At 35.7% G+C, this 21853-nt stretch overlaps 1 pseudogene; it reads right to left on the reverse strand.

The window, feature by feature from the left end:
* Positions 1-11891: 11891 nt before the first annotated feature.
* LOC131490352 (protein CEBPZOS-like) lies at positions 11892-12137 on the reverse strand (annotated as a pseudogene).
* Between the last annotated feature and the right edge of the window lie 9716 nt (positions 12138-21853).

Here is a 21853-nt window from a genome sequence, read left to right on the forward strand (position 1 = left end):
TCTTGTCAAAATAAAAAGAAGACTTGCAAAGTCTGCTGCAAAAGTAACCTAGTGAGAGACTGAATAGACAAATAGAGTAGACTGATCCAGTGATAGATGGGGCAATGGTCAGACCATCTATAGAAATAGGACTCTGACCCACAACCAGTCCAGAAAACCAATCTCTATTCTATAGTGACCAACCCAGGAAGCCATACTGCTGTAAATTCAGAGTTACAGAAGGTCAGACTGCTATCTCCACCAGCAATCCAAAATCCAAACAGTAGCCCCTGTAACATTTGGATTCAAATAGACAGAACTTAGTTAATAACTGGCAGCTTCTTTAATTTTTGTCCCTGCTTCTAACTTCGGAACAATAAGCCAAATATGTACCCTTAACCTATCACATAAAATGTTCCACTTCTAGTTAAAGAAATCTACAATTTCTGTGTACCAACAGCCTTCAGTGAGGGTAGGCCTGAAGCCATCCTTTTTCCCCACTATAAAACTTTTCTACTTCTCTGCCTCCCTTTGAGTTTCTGCCAAAATGCAAATGGTTGTGGCTGACATCTACAGCAGTCTCTTAATAAATATCCTCCTCTTGTTTTCATTTGGTAGATCTTCATTTATTTTCCCGCTGCTATATCACAGACCCCCTTATAGCAGTTTTACAAAGTGAACAAAAAAATTTTTTTTGAAGACAGTGATGAGGATTTTGCATTCTCTCTCTACTTCCTCGATCTGACAGACTTACTCTTGAATTCAGCATCAAGGAACATACTTTCTATTTTGTAAAGCTCCATTTATTAACCTTGTATTTCACATCAAAACTGTAGGTGTGCTCTAATATCTAAAACTTTCATTTATCTTTTGCATTTATAGAATCTACTGTTTATCTTCATTTATTTAGTGTTTCAAATGCTTATTTTAAGGATTGTAGTTTTCAATTTTTGGATTTTCAGTTGGTTCTTTGTCATAATTACCTGTACTTGATTCTCAGGTAAAAGATCCCTGATCTGCTTTATAGATTTGGGGTTTTATTTTGTGTATGCTCATATCTACTCTACATATTTGAGAATTTAACGTTCTAATTTTAAAGCACTTTCAGATTGCTGTATTATTTTTATTTCTATGGCATAGATTCTTCCATCTTTCAAGTTTATCAAAGAACTTTATTAGTATTAGTTTCTTTATACATGTGTGATCAGGTGTTGGGAGTTTATTATGTCTTGAGGGAGCTTCCATTTTCTCTCAACTTCTTTCTCCCTTTGCTGTTTTGTGATTCCATGATTATCTCATACAATGACCTCCAGATTTCCAAGCCATTAGTCTAGTAGCTCGACTTTCACTCCATGATACTATTGTCCTGTAAACCCGTCAAGCCCACATAGGCAACAATCCACTTCCTAGTTCCCAGTTACTGTCTCACAGCAAGAAAACTCTGTCAGCGGTTGCTCGTTTTTCTGTATTCATTGATGAGAGGGTGAGCGGGATTCTAATTATTGGCTTCCCATAGAAAAGTTGGTTCTAGGTCTTCTTTCACATGAGGTGTAATCAGTTTCATTTTTACATAGGAGTAAACTTTGTGTGTCCACTGCTTGCTTTTGGGCTCTGGATCCTTCCGTCGCACCCTTACTACCTAAGTCACAGCTTCACTCTGAGTTTCTTTTTTTCTTTTTTTAAGTTTCTTTATTTATTTTGACACACACACGCGCAGAGAGAGAGAGAGAGGGAGAGAATGAGCAAAGGAGGGCATGGAGAGAAGTGGAGAGATAGAGAGAAGGGGATCTGAAATAGGCTCTGGGCCAACATCAGAGAGCTCAATGCAGGGTTCGAACTCACAAACCCCAAGATCATGATCTGAGCCAAAGTCGGATGCTTAACCACCTGAGCCACCTAGGTGCCCCTTCACTCTGTTTCTTGTTCTGTTTCTTATTAAGAGAGATGTTTTGCTTTGTGTTAGAATGTGGCTGTATATTATTTATTTTTTAAAGTTTTATGATTTGAACAAGGGTATATACATTGATATTTTTAGGTGCACCACATAGTGATTTGACAATTCTGTACATTGTGCAATGCTCACCATGATGAGTATAGTTACCATCTGTCACCATAGAATGCTATTACAATATTATTAACCATATTCCCTATCCTGTACTTTTCATCTCTGTGACTTATTTCATTTATTTATAATTGGAAGTTTGTACCCTTTAATCTCCTTTACCTATTTTTCCCATCCTCCAATCTCCCCTTCCTTTGGCAACTACCAGGCTGTTCTCTGCATTTGTGAGTCTATTTCTGTTTTTTGTTTACTTATTTGTTTATTTGCTTTGTTTTGCTTTGTTTCGTTTTTTTTTTTTTTAGATCCCACATATAAATGAACTCATATGGTATTTTTCTTTCTCTGATTATTTCACTTAGCATGATATCCTCTAGGCCCTTCTATGTTGTTTCAAAGACCAAGATCTCATTCCTTTTTTCATGGCTAAGTGATATTCCATTGTATATATAGACTGCATCTCCTTTATCCATTTATCTATTGATGGACACTTATGTTACTTCCATATCTTGCCTGTTGTAAATAATGCTGCAATGAACATAGGGTTGCACATGTCTTTTTGAATCACTGTTTTCATTTTCTGTAGTGGAATTACTAGAACATATGGTAACTCTATTTCTAACTTTTTGAGGAACCCCCATACTCTCTTCCACAGTAGTTGTAACAATTAACATTCCTAAACTGTGCACAGGGCTTTTCTTTACTCCACACACTTGAAAACACTGGTTATTTCTTGTCTTTTGGATACTAGCCATTCTGACTGGTGTGACGTGATACTTCACTATGGTTTTGATATGCATTTCTCTGATGATTAGTGATGTTGAGCATCTTAATATTTAAAATATTTTATTTGTAATTTATTTTTATTTGTACCAGATAAAAGTGCTTATAAATTGTGTGCTGTATCGATAAACGATTCATCAGCTGTTTTATTGCCCATATCAAGTGAGCTGTTTTTTTCCTTCAGCTTTACTGCGACGTTCTTGATAAATAACAATGGTATATCCTAAAGGTGTATTTTGACTGGAGAATTATTTCAAAATAATGGTAAGCATACATTTTCTGTGTCTTTAGGTTTACTGCTTCCTGGCTGCCCAGTATAGCTTGGATAAGATGATAGGCTTTGAAGTCTGATATAGGTTTGAGTACCAGTGGTTCCACTTAGGAGTGATCTGACATTCAACGAATTGATTAGACTTTTTCAACCTTCAGTTCCCTCACATGTAAAGTGAGAATAACAAAGTTACCCATATCATAAGATTCATGGAGTTAAATAACAAATATATAGCGCTTACCATGGTGCCTGGTATGTAGCAAACACTAGATACTACTGCTATTGCTGTAGTTATCGTTCTCAAACTGAGACCTAAATGCCTTCATTTCTTCTTTCTTTATTCACTTATCTAGCTAGCTATCATCTATTTAAATCAACAATTGTGTTTTTCAATTTCCCATCCACTGTTTTGTGTTTTTTGGTTATTGGTTTGATCATTTTAATCTGGTTGTGAAATTGGTATATGCAAAACCTCACTTTATAGTTCAAAGTTTTTTTTTTTTCCTTTTAAAGGAAGGACTACTAATTTAATGCACAATAATTTTTGAAAACAAGAAAGGGGGGCGCCTGGGTGGCTCAGTCGGTTAAGCGTCCGACTTGACTTCGGCTCAGGTCATGATCTCACGGTCTGTGAGTTCGAGCCCCGCGTCGGGCTCTGGGCTGACGGCTGGGAGCCTGGAGCCTGCTTCCGATTCTGTGTCTCCCTCTCTCTCAGCCCCTCCCCCGTTCATGCTCTGCCTCTCTCTGTCTCAAAAATAAATAAACGTTAAAAAAAAAAAAGAAAGAAAACAAGAAAGGAATATTTATTTATAAACCAAATTATGCTTGGTCATAGGGGACATGGATCTTAGAAATAAATATTGATGCATACATGTCATGCTCTTAGTATTACATAGAGAACCATAGTTTAGAGAAGAGTACATACCCAAGGCCATATTCACAATCAGACTTGGTAAATACTCATTTAATAAATACTATTGCTATAGTTTTCCATAAGACTTTTATTTTATTCTGGTGAGTAATAGATGAAACATACAATTAATGAAGATAAATTATATTCCCATCGATAGAATAATCCAAGTTTAAATCTCATTTTACAATTTTGCATCTATATAAAACATAAAAATTATAGAATCACACAGATATTTGGTTAATCAAATGCAAAGTTAGTGTGGGATTTACATTTGCATTATGATTTTATTATAAAATAGTATACTTATAATTAAATGCCATAACACCATTTATGAAGGACAAATTTTAATGCCTAAGTCTCTAATAATATCCTGTTATTATAGGATCATATGCAATGCAGTAGAATCATGTTGTTAAGCAAAAAGTCTGTAAAGTAAAACACACACATACACACACACACACACACACACACACACACACACACAATCTTTTACATTGAATCAATTGTGTTTTCCAACTAAGGACTAGAAAGGGAATCTACTGATATTATATTTTATTTCCCATCTCAAAAGCATTCACCATTTGCTGAGTTTTTCCTCTTAAACTAAATTCTGTCATTATTCTGCACAAATAATGATATGCTTTTTTACTTCATGAGAGTTCATTCAGAGGGAAGATAATGCTTTTTTCTTAAAAACAGTAAAATTATATCACTCTATGCTTTATTTATAAATCATACAAACTATTTTTTCACTTAGATTTGTAAAAGTGTACAGAAATTCTTTAAAATATATATATTTTGTAAGTTCTGCATGTTTTGATTGTGTATACTTGTGGCTATTTAAAACTTGATTTTAATAGCTGTGTTTTTTTTAATGGTAAGATAAAGTCAAATTAATCTTAGTTTTAGTGAAACTATGACCTTTGAGTTTACAGACAACATCTGGAGGAAACAGCTGGGTAACTGATCAGGTGTTTTTTCAAGTAGAAGTGCAATGTGGTGTTCCTGTGGTACTGTTTAGAGATTTTCAATTCTCACATCATGTAACACACAGTGGTGCTATTAATTAGAAACTGATGGAAAGCCAGAAATAAATCCTTATGTCAAGTAGAATGTCTTACATGGAGGAGATTCGAAAGTCATGCAACTTTCTGAAATTGAAATGTTCAGGGTAACAGCAAGGAGAACAGACTCCCTGCTACCAAGTCAATGTTTTCCAAAAGCTAAATGTTAATTTCTCTAATACCTAGTTTGTCTTTTAAATGCATAACATCAAAATGGACTTTCCTGTTTAAAAAAAAAAAGTGTTCCAAAAAGAAACTATTAAATTGTTCGAGTTCCATTGTATGTGCCTTATAAAATAAATTCAAACATTATGCATTTCCTACTACTGCAGACTTAATAGCTACAAAATTAATGTTGTCCCCTTTCACTACAGTGCATTTGCTTTTTCTCGATGTAGTATATTACTACAGTATATATACAGTAGTATATTACTACATCATAATTCAGAAATAAGTCATAAACTGGGGCGCCTGCGTGGCTCAGTCGGTTAAGCGGCCGACTTCGGCTCAGGTCATGATCTCGTGGTCCGTGAGTTCAAGCCCCGCGTCGGGCTCTGTGCTGATGGCTCAGAGCCTGGAGCCTGTTTCAGATTCTGTGTCTCCCTCTCTCTGACCCTCCCCCGTTCATGCTCTGTCTCTCTCTGTCTCAAAAATAAATAAACGTTAAAAAAAATTAAAAAAAAAAAAAGAAAGAAGTCATAAACTTCAATATCATCTTTGGCTGGTAGACTGGACTTTTCCTAAAATGTCTAACAGGATCTGTGGTCTTAACGCCTGCCCTAACACATTGGATAGTTACTAGTGCCAGTTTCTTATCTACTTCATCTGTGACATATCTGGCTGTGTCAAGCTTGATTTACCATTAAAAATGTACAGGTCATTGCTACTCACTGTGTAGTATGTGAAGCAGTAGCCTGGACACCACCCGAAAGCCTGTTAAGAATGCAGGATCTTAGGTCCTACCCCGGACTTACTGAATCAGAATCTGTATTATCTCAGGGTATCTGGATGATTTGTCTGCACATTAAAGCTTGGGAAGCCTTGGAGCATTGGTGATCTGCCATGGCTGTACATTAATGTGCTTATAGAGTTTGCGTAGATAGCATCACCTGAACCCCATCACTGAAAGAGAATACTTGGATGAGGTTTGGGGGGGGTGGAGGATGGGGTAAGCATCTACATTTTTTAAAAGATCCCAGGGGATTTTGACGCAAAGAGAAATTTAATTCTGATAACATCAGCATTATCTAAGTATGCCTGTGTAAATGCACATTCCTGGATCTTTCTCCAAGATATGTTTGGAAGTCCCCAGACTATCATCCTACAGTCCACAATAAAACAATGGCCTTATTAAAGCTGTTATAAAATTTTCTGACCTTTCACACAATTACCTAAAACAATTACAATGTTTTCTAGATGTATATGGAATAGAAATAATATAGGTAGGTAAGAATGTCTCCAGACATATTTAATTAAGGTTACGTGCCTTTTTTTTTTTTTTTTTTTTTTTTATAATTCTTTCAACTTTGACTTCGCCAGCATCAATTCACCCTTGGGTAGAAAAATGCCTTTAATAATTACAGAGGTCACTCATTTTCTCATATCACACTGACTAGAGGTTTTTGTTTGTTTGTTTTTGTAAGAAGAGTAAAGAAACTTTCCCAGAAAGTCTTAATGAATATATCTTTCATACTTGTTTGTAAGCTAACCATTGCAACCAAGTCATTTGCTACTTAGCTTAAGCCCACGGGGGGACTTCAGGACTGCTATAACACATGGGAAAGGTAAAATCTACCAAAGGAAAACCAGGGTACCTGGAGGAAGAGAAAGGAACTCTATCCTGGAGAAGAAGCCAGCGGATATTTATTCTAGAGGTGTTTTGTTAAATGTACTTTGAAGAATTAGACTTTGTAAATAGCTATGTATTTTCAAAATACAGTACTTTGGATTCAGTAAAAAGTTTACATAACAGAAATATGCACTCTGGAAAAAAATTACAAACTTTTTAATTTGTAATAATAAATAATCTTTTTCTCCAGTTTTTTGAGAAATAATTAAAATGCTTTACTATTTAAATTTAAGGCATACAGCAAGATGGTTTGACTTACATACATATATTATGAAGTGTTTGATTACCACAGTAGGTTCAGCTAACTTCCATCTTCTCATATAGATAAGATAAAAAGAAAAGAAAGAAGAAAAGAATAAAGGGAAAAAATTCTCCTTGTGATAAGAACTCTTAGGAATTACACTCTTAACAGCTTTTCTACATATCATACAGCACTATTAGCTATAGTCATCGTGCTGTACATTACATCCCTAGTACTTAATTGTCTTATAACTGGAAGTTTGTTCCTTTAAAAATTTTTTTTTTAATCTTTATTTATTTTTGAGACAGAGACAGAATGCAAGCGGGGAAGGAACAGAGAGAGAGGGAGACACAGAATCCAAAGTAGGCTCCAGGCTCTGAGCTGTTGGCACAGAGCCCCACGTGGGGCTCATACTCAGGAACTGAGAGATCATGACCTGAGCCAAAGTTAGAAGCTTAACTGACTGAGCTATCCAGGTGCCCGAGATCAGTTGGAAGTTTGTTCCTTTTGACCACCTTCCTCCAATTCCTTCTTCCCCTAACCCTGACCTCTAGTAAACAGAAGTCTGATATCTTTTTCTCTAGATTTTTTGTTTGGTTTGGTTTGATTTGTTTTCACATGTAAGTGTTATAGTATTTGTCTTTAAATGTCTAATTTATTTCACTTAACTTTCAAGGTCTATCCGTGTCATTACAAATGGCGGAAATTCCTCATTTTTTATGACTGAATAATATTCCATCACACACACACACACACACACACACACACACACACACACGACACTTCTTTATCTATTCATCCATCGATGGACACTTAGGTTATTTCTGTCTTGGCTCTTGTACATAATACTGCTATAAACATGAGGGAACACATATTTTTTTGAGTTAGCATTTTCCATTATATGTGGACATATTCACAGAAGAGGAGTTGCTGCATCATTTGGAAGTTCTAATTTTGATTTTTTGAAGATCCTTTATACTGTTTTCTATAGGTGCAAATACCAATTTGCTTGCCCACCAGCAGTGCGTAAGGATTCTTTTTCTCTGCATCCATGTATAAACATTGTTATCATTTGTCTTTTTTATCAAGGCCATTCTAACAGGCATGAGGTGATATCTCATTGTGCTTTTAATTTGCATTTTCTTAATGACTAATTACGCTCAGCATTGTTTCATGTGCTTGTTGGTCTTTTGTATATCTTCTTTTGAAGATATATCTGTTCAGGTCCTTTGTTCATTTTTTTAATTGGGTTATTTGAGGTTTTTTGTTTTTTGGTTGTTGTTTTTTGTTTTGTTTTTTCTTGCTATGTTTGAGTTGTGAATTCTTTATATATTTTGGATATTAACCCCTTATCAGATATGTGGTTTCCAAATATTTTTTTCCCAATCCATAGGTTATCTTTTCACTTCGTTGATGGTTTCTTTCACTGTGCAGAAGCTTTTTAGTTTGATGCAGTTTCACTTTTTTATTTTTCATTTTGTTGCTTCGGCCTCAAGTGCCATGTTTGAAAACGTATTACCAAGACCCATGTGAAGGAGATTTGTTCTTTTAATCTTGTTTAAGAGTTTCATGGTTTCAGGTCTTACATTGCATGTAAGTCTTTAATCCATTACTAGTCAACTTTTGTAAGCGGTGTAAGATATGGGCCCAGTTTTATTCCTCTACATGTGAATATTGAATTATCCCAGTGCTATGTATTGAAGAGACTGTCTTTTGTCCAGTGAGTATTTTGGCTCCCTGGTCAAATAGTAGTTGACCACATATGTTTAGGTTTCTTTTGGAATTCTTGATTCTATTCCATCGGTCTATCCCTATGTGTTTTTATGCTGGTACCATACTGTTTTCATGACCACAACTTTATATAATATAATTTGAAATCAGGAAGTGTGGTACCTCCTGTTGCTTTGTTCTCTCTCAGGATTTCTGTAACTATTCGGGGTCTTTTGTGGTTTTATATAAAATTTAGGGTTTTTTTTTTCATCCCTGTAAAATATGCCATTAGAATCTTTTTTTTTTTTAATTTATTTATTTATTTTTTTTAATTTTTGAGAGAGAGAGACACACAGAGTATGAGCAGGGAAGGGGCAGAGACAGAGGGAGACACAGAATTTGAAGCAGGCTCCAGGCTCTGAGCTGTCATCACAGAGCCCCATGCAGGGTTTGAACCCACAAATGGTGGGAATATGACCTGAGCTGAAGTCAGACACTCAACCGACTGAGCCACCCAGGCGCCCCTATGCTATTAGAATCTTGATAGAGACTGCAGTCAGTCTCTAGATGGCTTTTATAATATTGCTATTTTAACAATATTAATTCTTCCAATCCCAAATTGGGATGCCTTTCCATTTACTGGTGTGTCTTCAATTTCTTTTACCAGTATCTTATAGTATTCAGAGTAGAGACCTTGAAGCTCCTTAGTTAAATTTATTCTAAGTGTTGTTTTTGATGCTATTGTACATGGGATTGAAATCTTTCTTTTTCAGAAAATTTGCTGTTAGTGTATAGAAATGCTATTAACCTTTAAAAAATATTAATGTTTATTTATTCTTGAGAGAGAGAGAGCGAGTGAGCATGAGTGGGGGAGGGACAGAGCAAGAGAGGGACACAGAATCTGAAGCAGGCTCCGGGCTGTGAGCTGTCAGCACAGAGCCCTGACACAGGGCTTGAACTCATGAGCTGTAAGATCATGACCTGAGCCTAAGTCGGACGCTTAACTGACTGAGTCATCCAGGCACTCCCTAACTTTTCTATATTAATGTTGTATCCTACAACTTGACTGAACTCATTGATTAGACTAACAGGTTTTTTTGTTTGAGTCTTTAAGATTTTCTATATGTAAAGTCATGTTGTATGGAAAAGATAAATTTTTATATGGAAAAGATAAATTTTAACTTTTTCTTTTCCAATTCTGATACTATTTATTTATTTATTTATTTATTCTTGCCTGATTGTTCTAGCTAGGACTCCCAGCACTATGGTGAATAGCAGTGGTGAGAGTCGGCACCCTTGTCTTGTTTCTGATCTTAAAGAAAACTTTAACATCTTTCACAACTGAGTATGATATTAATTGTGGGCTCGTCATATATGGCCTTTATTACCTTGAGATATGTTTCTTCCATGACTACTCTTGTTGAATTTTTATCATGAGTGGGGGTTAAATTTGTTAAATGAGTTTTCTGCATCTACTGAGGTGATAATATGATTATTTTCTTTTATTCTATTAATATAATGTATCTCACTGATTGATTTCCATATGTTGAACCATTCTTGCATCCCAGGTATTAATCCCACTTGATTATGGTGAATGATCCCTTTAGTGTGCTGTTGAATTTGGTTTGCTAGTATTTTGCTGAGAATTTTTGCATTCATATTCATCAGGGACACTGGCCTATAGTTTTCTAGTGTCCTTATTTGGTTTTGGTGTCAGGATGATGCTTGTATCATAAAATGAGTTTGGGAGTGTTCCCTCCTTTTCAATTTTTTGAATACTTTTGAGAAGGATTGGTGTTAATTCTTCTTTAAATGTTTGGTAAAAATCATCAGTGAAGCCGTTTTGTTTTGGGCTTTTTTTTTTTTTAATTGTTGTTGAGAGGGTTTAATTACTAGTTATTGGTCTATATAGATTTTCTATTTCTTCCTGATTCAGGCTTGGAGAGTTGTATATTTCTAAGACATTTTTTTCATTTTTTTTAGCTTGTACAGTTTGTTTGCATATAGTTAATCATAGCAGCCTCACGATCCTTTGAATTTCTTTGGTATCAGTTATAATGTCCTTTTTCATTTATAACTTTGTTGGTTTGGATTCTTTCTCTTTTTTCTTGGTTAGTTTAGCTAAAGGTTTGTCAATTTTATCTTTTCAAAAAACCAACTTTTAGTTTAGTTACTTTTTTCTATTTTTTTCTGTTTTCTGTATGTTATTTATTTAAAAAAAAATTAATGTTTATTTATTTTTGAAAGACAGAGTCAGAGCTCATGGGGGAAGGGCAGAGAGAGAGAGAGAGAGAGAGAGACAGAATCTAAAGCAGGCTCCAGGCTCCAAGCTGTCAGGACAGAGCCTGACATGGGGCTCGAATACATGAACTGTAAGATCATAACCTGAAAGTTGGATGCTTAACCAACTGAGCCACCCAGGCACCCCTATATTATTTATTTCTGCTCTAACCTTTATTATTTCCTTTCTTTTGCTAACTTTGGACTCAGTTTGTGCTTTTTTTTTTTTTTCTAATTTCTTAAGGCATAGAGTTAGGTTGTTTATTTGGGATCTTTTTTTGCTTATTGATGTTGGTATTTATTGCTATGAACTTCCCTCATAGACCTGCTTTTTCTCACATCCCATAAATTCTGGTATGTTGTGTTTCCTGTTCCATCTCAGAAACCTTTTTTTTTCCATCTTTAATTTCCTCTTAATCCATGGGCTGTTCAGAAGAGTGTTACTTTCCATTTTTCAACTCTAGGATTTTTGTTTCTTACATTTTCCTTGTCAAACTATTTTTTTCCTTTCATGTCCTAGTCTTTTATTTGTTAAACGATAATCTTTTATAATAAATGCTGAAGAAAAGCAACAAACAAAAGCAGGGGATTTGCATAGTATATGGGAAATGACTAAGCCATGGCAGACCAGAATTTCCTGTTTTGTTTTGTGCGGCCAGCAGTCTACAATATGGTGTGCTCATCTTCTCCCCCACAACGGTGTCAAACAGCTTAGATGGGAGGTTGAATGCAATGACTTGTCCTAATTTTTGTTATTCAGCCATTTTTCTTTATCTTCTCTCTGACTCCATGCATTCCAGACCGTTCAACAGATTTGTAATAAACTTCGAGGATGAAGAGAAATTTCTGGCTCATTGTTTGCCTAAAATCTTGGATTGTGTTCATCTTATTAAACAAAAAAATATGCTCCAAAAACACCCACAAGTTCAACTACTAAAACTCCTTTAAAGATCTTCTTTTCCAGTGGTTCCATAGCATGGGCCAGCATATAACCAAAGGCAGGTGCGTGGTGGGAATGGAGAATTGTTTATTATTTACAATGTTGTACCTGAGGTGCTTACATGTGGGCAAACTGTTTGATTCATGCATTGTTTTCCTAATTTTGTTAGTTGCCTATCTATGTTTCCTTATAGTTCACTGAACTTCCTTAAGAGGATTGTCTAAATTCTTTGTCTGAAATTTCATAGATTTTCATTTTTGTTAGGTCTGTTATTAGACCTCTATTAGTTTCTTTGGTGTTGTTATATTTACCTGATTTTTAATGATCCTTGATTCTTTACGTTGGTATTTGTGCATTTGAGTAGTTTGGCTCCTCTTCCAGACTTTACAGGTTTGCTATGGAGAGACAGTTCTTCTTCACCAGTCAGCTCAGTTCGGGTTTCTTGGTGTTACTGCTGGTATTGTCTTTGTACAAGTGGGCATGCTATTATGGTTTATTTTGGGGGGAGGCAACTGTTTGAGTTCTGAAGATAGTGATGAGGTGGGGGCGTCCCACTGGTTGAGAACAGTTGGCTAAGACTGCTGACTTGGTTCCCTACCCATGTGAGGCTGTAGGATGGCTCTGCAGTTCCTTGAATTCTTTGGTCAGACTTACTAGATGATTGACACTAAATACTGTGTTAGGTAATAGATAGGGCTATGAATTAGCTTCAGTGCCCTGGCCTGCTATCCTACAGGCCCAGGGCCTGTACAGCACAACATGTGGGAGCTGGAATCAGGTGTCAGTGTGTAGTGAATTCCCTGCTCAGGTGAGGCCCCTGGCTTTGCTCTGCAGACAAGGAAAGCCATGGTCTGTGGTCTCAGTTCAAGTGCCACTGTACTTTGGGCTACTGAATTGAGTATCCAGTGTCCTGTGTTAGATTCCTTGGTCAGAAAAGCTGAATGCTGTATTCTGTGATAAGGGATTAAATTAGATTTCCTGCTTGGACACAGTGAGAGAAGCAGCTCTAAAACTTTACTAGCTCTTCTTAGTTTGTTGTCTTTTTTTTTTTAATTTTTTTTTTCAACGTTTTTTATTTATTTTTGGGACAGCAGAGAGAGAGAGCATGAACGGGGGAGGGGCAGAGAGAGAGGGAGACACAGAATCGGAAACAGGCTCCAGGCTCCGAGCCATCAGCCCAGAGCCTGACGCGGGGCTCGAACTCACAGACCGTGAGATCGTGACCTGGCTGAAGTCGGACACTCAACCGACTGCGCCACCCAGGCGCCCCCCATAGTTTGTTGTCTTAAGTCAACCAGCACCTCAAGTGTTTTGGCTAAATAGGGCCACTGACTTTGCCCTGGGGGCGATCGGCTCTGTTTTGCTGACTCTTGGCTCAAGTGCTACTGAGCTGCTCAGCTTCCAGGAGTTGTCACAGGCCTTCTAATCAGATAGAGTGAGAAGACTTTCACCACACAGGGCGGGGCTAAGTCTCAGCCCCCTTGCCTGGGAATCAGGGGGAGATAATACTCCAGGCTACTCTTAGTTTTCCAAACAGGCTCTCCAAGTGAGAAGGACTAGGAGGTACCCTCAGCCTAGGCACTGAATTAATCCCCCTGCCTGTGCATAGCCAGGAGCCTCCATGTCAAGTACTAGCTTTGCTTTGGAGCAAATCAGTTCTGTCTGCCCACCCCTTGGCTCAAGGGCCACTGAGTTGTATAACTTCCCGGAGTTGTCACCTGCTCACCAGGTGAAATGGGAGAAAGACACTTTCTACAATGAGTGGTGCCGTGACTTAGCACCTTGCCTGGATGTGAGCAAACCAGACTCTTGGGCTGGCACAACTCTATATTTGAGAATCCAAATGAGGCAGATCTGTACTCTGCCAAGTTCCCTGGTCAGAGTATGCCCCAAATTGGTCCTGTTGGTGGGTGAAGCCACTGTTGGAATTACTACTGAGGCCCTATAGGTATAAACTTGGTCTGCCAAGATCCTAGTGCTGGTTTTTGGAAGCACTCCTATCGCCCGCACCCACCAGTAGTCAGATTCCCAATGGGTGGGAACTGAAGATTTCCTGGCAATCACCACGGTGTAAGATCAGAGTAAGAACCCCCCAAAATGACCCACAAAGTGTACCCCAAGGTGACCCACAAAAGGCTGGTTGTCACCTATGTTCTCTTTTCCCAAGGGAGGAGCTGAAGGCTCAGGAGATCTGTGTGGGTGGAGTTCTGCTGGCCTGGAGGATGGGGAATGTGCTCAATGTTTAGCTGATTCTTTTATCCTTCTAATGTGGTCTGTCATGTCTCTCAGATTGAGAGGGTACTTCAAGCTCAACCCCATATTCTAGGATTCTTTCAATGGTATCCTCTTTTGAATAGATGTTACTTGTTCTTCTTGTGAGAGGGGAGCAATGTTGGGAATGACCTATGTTGCCATTCTGGTGATGTCACTCTCTAAATAATACAGGAAAATAAAATGTCTTGACTAAAGTCCTGAATGTAGTATCTATCTTTAATTGGTACATAGCCAAGTAAAAAAATAATTGTTTCTCAAATTTTTTTTTCATTTTTATGCAATGAAAAACTGTTTTTGCTTGTTTCAGTATATATTTAAATTCTAGTCACAGACTCAATTTCACCATATGAAATTTTATAATACGAATTCCATGTTACATTTGAGATAATCAATCATGTTTCAATGTAATCCACATTGCATAGAAGACTTTTATTATGAACATTATCGTTGTAGTATAGTAAAGTGCATTGTTAATGAAGCATGGAAAAGGAATAATTTCAACTAATAGGCATATACGTCAAATTTCAATTAGGACTATGTTGGAATCCAAAAAGAGATATGAGCATGTAAATTTAAACCTTTGACCTTCACCATAAAGGACAAGGTCTGAGAGAGAAATTAAACTATTTTGATGTAGCATACAAATGAATAAATTAATGTGTCCTGAACTCTGTCATGACTCTTAGACTGCATATGATTTTTTAAAATTTTATATACTTGCAGCTTATGACTTTGAACTGTTTGCTTCTATTCCACATATTAAAATATTAAGGAATAAAACAATAATGACAACACTTAGCAAGAGTTTATTGTGTGACTACTTTATTAGGCGATATACCAATATTTAGATGACTTGTCCTGAATTAGTGACCAGTGAAACATGTCAGACTCACAGATTTTTTTCCCCCTAAGGAAACAACAATAATTCTATGGTATTAGTAAATATTCAGTGAATTTTCAAGTTTCTGTTCAAGTTTCAGTGAATTTTCAAGTTTCATATATGTATATGTATGAGAGGGGAGAGAGAGAGAAAGACTTGTGGTTGGTTTATTTGAATCATAATCCAAATAAAATTCATACATTGAATTTAGTTGACTTCTCCTTTAATTCTACTTTATTGATTGCCTTTTCCTCCTTATAATTTTATGGATGAACTGAGCTTTTTCCCATTAAACTTCCCTACATTATAAATTGTTTTGATTGTATACTTGTAATACATTTTAAAAATTGTCACTCTGCCCATGCATTTTTACTAATTAATCTGGAAGCTTCTTCTGACTCAAGTTTGATTGTTTTTAAGAACATTTTATGAGTATTTCAAGGTTATAGATGATTTCCAAAATGAGTGTTTTACTCAACATCTAAAGTGAATCGCTTTAAAATGTGACAGTATATTCACACAATCATATATATACACACATATTTGGGGAATCATCTTCCTTAATGAAGACGCACACGTATTATTTGATAGCTCAGTGACCTCTTTCAGTGATAGTCTTCCATTTAAAAAAGTATACGCTTTCTATATTCTGCTTTATCAAAAACATCTTCACCACACCCCCTTATGTTTAGGAAGACATTTACTTTTTGCTTAAAAGTAGATTTTCTGCCCCCATCCTTGGTCTTAAAACCTAATCTTTCTCTTCTCGAGTCATTTTTCAGACTTATACATATAAAAGGCAATTTATTACATACGAAATGAGATAAAGGGCATAAAATTTAGGAATTGAGATGGATGACATGTTGTATATTGCTCCGAGCTGAGGTCACCAAGGTCAAACAGAAGTAAGATTAAATGGTTGTGCCCTGGATTCTCAAAGCGTTTCCCAAAAAATATGTAGGAATGAGACACAGAGAAATTTTAATTCAAATGTCAACTGAGACTTAGTAATTTATCTGAAATGCTGAGATACAGAAAAAGATCAACAAAGTTAAAGTAATGCAGCATACTACAGGCAATTGATAGAACTATGTCATACCTAAACAGCACTTACCTATTAATGGTGACAGCTGTATTTGCCTGGTTGGAATTAAAAACAATATGTTATTTACAGTGTGTAGTTTTATCTAGAAGTGTGATACAGAGCAGGCTTGTGCAACATTTTAAAAACACAGAAAAATAAGAGCTATTGTATATTACAATAATATTTTGGAAGCTGTATCTTTATAATTGCTGTGAATAAACAGTGAAATGTATTGTTAAAGGACGAAAGATTTATTATTTTACCATGACCTTAGGGTCCTTTCACTAAATTTCTTCTATTTTAAAGACAACGACAAAGCCCAAAGAACCTATGGTTTGCGCAAGCTCAGTAAACAAGTTAAGTGAAGGATTGAAACTTGAAACTTGAACCTAGGTTTAATGGTGCACTGCTATTGTATGTGGCTTTATTGTTTGTTTGTTTTTTTTAATTTTGTTTTAATGTTTATTTATTTTTGAGACAGAGAGAGACAGAGCATGAACGGGGGAAGGTCAGAGAGAGGGAGACACAGAATCCGAAACAGGCTCCAGACTCTGAGCTGTCAGCACAGAGCCTGACGTGGGGCTTGAACTCACGGACCTCGAGATCATGACCTGAGCCGAAGTCGGCCGCTCAACCGACTGAGCCACCCAGGCGCCCCTATTGTTTGTTTTTTGATAGCACTTCAGTCACTGATTTGATTTTCATTTTCTGGAAAAGGTTCTTCTCTATATATAATATTTCCATTAATTTAGTGTATAGTCTAGTTTTATAAACACCACTTAATACATCAAGTTTATGATATATACGTAAAACCAAACTTTTTAAAGGACAATTTTTGTGCTTTTCATTCTTTAAATACAGTCATTTATTTCACATACTAAAACAAATTGATGTTTTATTCTCACTTTTAGGTGAAAATCTCCCTACATACTTTACTTAGGTTTTCACACTTGGAAATGACAGGGATAATACAGTACAGATCTTCCTGTACTTACTATGGAGTTACATCATGACAAACTCATCATGAATTGAAAATATCCTAAGTCAAAAATGCATTTAATTTGCCTAACCTACCAAATGTCACAGCTTAGCCTAGACTACCTCATTAGCCTACAGTTGGACAAAATCATCTAACACAAGGTCTGTTTTATAAAGTGTTAAATATCTTATGATATAATTTACTGAATACTGTATTTAAAGTGAAAACAAAAAAGGGGCTCCTGGGTGACTCAGTCAGTTGAGTGACCGACTTCGGCTCAGGACATGATCTCACAGTTTGTGGGTTCAAGCCCCTTGTCGGGCTCTGTGCTGACAGCTCAGAGCCTGGAGCCTGCTTTGGATTCTGTGTCTCCCCCTCTCTCTGTTCCTCTCAACTTGTGCTCTCTCTCTCTGTCTCTCTCTCTCTCTCTTTCTCTCTCTCAAAAATAAGTAAACATTAAAAAAAAAGTTTTAAGTGAAAACAAAATGGTTATATGGTTATAGAATAGTTTTAAGTATGTTGGTTGCTTGCCTTTGTGATGGTGTGGCTGCTCATATCACTAGTCCAGGAAAAAAATCAAAATTCAAAATTCGAAGCATAATTTCCACTGAACGTGTTGCTTTCACACCATCGTAAAGTCAAAAAATCATTAAGTTGGGGACTGTCTGTAATTGCCATGCTAGTAATAGGTTATTTATCTGCCCTGAGAAATTATTAATACTTGGTATTTCAACCTTAACATTTTCAAATAAGTTTTCTAGTAACTACATTCCATATTGCTTACTAAGTGATAGTATGAATTTGCACACCAGGGTCCTTGTCTGTTTCTGATTGGTTTATGTAAAAATTTTGTGTTTACATGCAAAAAAAAAGAAAGACAAAGAAAAATAGAATGATAAATTGTATAGTATTTGTCTGGTTGCTTTGATTTTATAGTTTATTCTATGGTCTTATGTCTTACAAAGACATCTTACTGATTTACTTTAGCAATGCAGAAAATATTGACATACTTCATAATTCACTGAAAGGGCAATTTGATTTTAAATCATGAAGGCATAGGTTTCAAAATGCATGGAGTAGGTGAACTTAAGGGAATCCGATCATCAATACGGTGATTTTGTTTAAACTATTATATAACTTGAACCGATGTCTCATTTTAACTTTAGAATATGATGACTATTTCATCAAATTAATGATTTTTCAGTTACTGGAAATGCATATCATAAATCCAAGGTAATTGATAACTTCTATAGAAAGGAAACTTTTAATGATACAGGTCATTATGGCAATTTCCTGCACTCTATTATGTGACCTTTAGGACTATTAAATGTTTATATCTTTCGGTTGTTTTTCTAATCTTACACACCATTTAAGTTGATTTCAGGAAAGGCATGTCCAATAATAAGTGAAATTTAAATTCCAAAATTAAAAGCTATGTTTCAAAATGGGAACTAAATTTATAAGGTAAGTTCACTGGTATAAAAAAAGAGATACCATATTCCATTATTCAGATGATTATGCTTATTAGTGCAAAAGTCACTTGATGTGTGTGATAAGAAGGTTTCTAGCAGATGTCTCTTTGATGTAAGGTATAAAACAGCACATACCTCATTAAACAACACATCAAAAGCATAAAAATGCAACCATTAATCTATATTTCATAATTTCCCCATAATAACTCTAAGTAAAACTCATTGAACACAAATGAAAGAGCTGTAGAAGAAGGTGATATTAAAATTCACATATGGTTCAGTCCTTGTTCTTTGGAATTCTATCAAACATCTGTTGGTCCAAATTGAATATAAAGAATGAAAAACAATTTAATATAGGAGTGATAACTTAGGAACTTTTCCAGTAGGAAAGATGACCACCTTCATGAGTTCATCAAAAATGTACGTGTTATCAAAGAATGTTAGGCTTGGTTGAGGTACTAAGTACCATCAAACTCAATTCTTACACTTTTAGGTCAGCAAATTGAGGCACATAGGGATTACCTAACTTGCTTTAGCTCACCCAGTTAATCATACTAGAATCTTGATTAGAACTGAAGTTTTTAGACAAACATTTCAGAGCTCTTTGTGGTACTCTACCATGCTCTTAGAAGTACACTTTCTATCTCAGAGAACCTTCATTTCTTAGATTGCAAAAGGACTTACTTAGAGTTGTGTGTTATTTGGCAGCATAAACAGAGGCCCAAGGCAGGTGTAATATATGACGTATAGAAGGAAGGGTCATTAATGTGGACAGCCTCTTTATTCACTTAATGTCTACTTATTATTCCTCAGTTATGTCAGATATAATTTCCATAAACACATAAATCTATCAATCTATCAATCAATCTATCTATCTATGGCTCACTTCAACATTTACCTGATTCTAAGTCCTGTTTCCTGAAATCCTGAGACCCATTTTTGTCCCTTTCATGGCCACAGTGACCCTTCTTAAGTCATTCACCCAACAATTATCACACCAATGTAAGCTTGACAGCCTATTTTCTTGCCTCATCCAGTGTCTGTGCCTTGAGTGTGGGAATTGTATCCAATTCATTGTTTTATTTCCAACATCTAGAATTGTGTCTGCCTTATTGTAGACACACACACACACACACACACACACACACACGCAAACACAAAAGAAATAATTGACCAAAAGAAATAATTAAGCCAAATTTTAGAAAGAAATCCTTGATTACTTCTTTTCTTTTACCAGTTTTCTGTGAAGTGTGTCTTTCGTTTTCTGGAAAGGATAACAAGTTCCAAGATTTTAATAGGGGTTAGCCTATTTATTGTGTTATAGTGGAATGGATTGCTTTTATGTACTATGGAGATGAGCTCATTCTCTAGAAAACCCTACTTGATCATGAATAATTGTCCCATCTTTCGCTGTAAACTATAATGTAGTTTTTGGTTTCTTTTGTCCTGCTAGATCATTAATGACTATTTGGAATTTATTTGTGGCAGTCTTCAGTGAAGAAATAACCAATGAACTGTAATTTTGTTTGCTAAAAGAGTGCCCAAAGAAATATATTTATTTTATTGAAAATGTGCAGGCTTCAATTATCTATAAATATAGTTGCTATCATGAAATTTAAAAATTCATATAATATCAACATCTAACCAAAAAATTACAAGAAAGAAAGATACCAACAAAATAAATTATCTACGTTTTACATTTACCTTCAGGGTCTTGAAATCATGCTAACATATATAAACTGTAATATAACTTTACATGAAATAGAAACTCAAATACTTTTTATAAAGTTTATCAAAAGCTCTTATTCTAATTCTTATAAAGAACTGTTTTATTGCAAACATATTGATATGTATTATATTATATAGTGTCTTTGTCATATAGCATCCTCATACAATTTATTTCTATAGGGAATACTCTGAAAAATGCAATTTTACTTACTTTTCTCCTCCCCAGCTTTATTACCTGAATTAAAGTCATTGCCAGCCTTCTATATTTGGCTGAGATGAGTAGGAACTATTACTCAACATTTAATTGCAGATATTTAGATTTTAAAATAGTCATTATAATTTTGGATACATTTTAGTATAACTATCATAAAGTGAATGTGTTATCTAGAAAATAAACACAATTAGAACAAATAAATTATTAATAATTTTATTTACATTTGAGTAGATTCTTCCTCTGTTGCATTTTGTCCATTGTTCCATACTACACGGAAGTAAAGTTTTAAAAAACCAAAACTTCACAGAGACTTTAGGGGTATTTTGCATACATTACTCATCAAATTCTATGTCCAAGGAGTTTGGTACTACTCGTATCTTCCTTTTGCAGATGTTAAAATTGAAGCACAGAGGGATGACTGGGTGGCTCAGTGGGTTGAGCGTCCCATGATCTTGTGGTTTTTGAGTTCGAGCCCCGTGTCGGGCTCTGTGCTGACAGCTCAGAGCCTGGAGCCCGCTTCAGATTCTGTGTCTTCCCCTCTCTCTACCCTCCCATGCTCATGCTCTGTTTCTCTGTCTCTTGATAATAAATAAACGTTAAAAAAAATTAATTTAAAAAAAGTGAAGCACAGAGAGGTTAAATAACCAACCCAAGGTTACACAATTTATAAATAGAGGATCCAGATTTCAAACCCAGGCTATTTCTCTTGACTGAAGTATATGTGATATGTTTGTATTTGGGATGGAGTAATATTTGGGGAGGTAAACAATAAAAAAAGAGAAGGTGTGGTCCAAACAAACATTTTCATATTCTCCTTAAACCAATCAAAATATAACAGCTGAACAGACTGTGATATGTTTGTATTTGGGATGGAGTAATATTTGGGGAGGTAAACAATAAAAAAAGAGAAGGTGTGGTCCAAACAAACATTTTCATATTCTCCTTAAACCAATCAAAATATAACAGCTGAACAGACCTAGCCCCCAGAATACAGTTTTTGCTTTCTTGAGAGATTCATGATAACACATTGCAGAAGGAAGATGATGACTTATAAAATGTGAGCACCATTAGATGTGAATTCTAAATAAAGGAGTCACCAAGATTTTTGAGCAAGGAGAGGACTACATATTGAA

The sequence above is a fragment of the Neofelis nebulosa genome, chromosome 2, assembly GCF_028018385.1.
Source record: "Neofelis nebulosa isolate mNeoNeb1 chromosome 2, mNeoNeb1.pri, whole genome shotgun sequence".
In the NCBI taxonomy this organism is placed as follows: domain Eukaryota; kingdom Metazoa; phylum Chordata; class Mammalia; order Carnivora; family Felidae; genus Neofelis; species Neofelis nebulosa.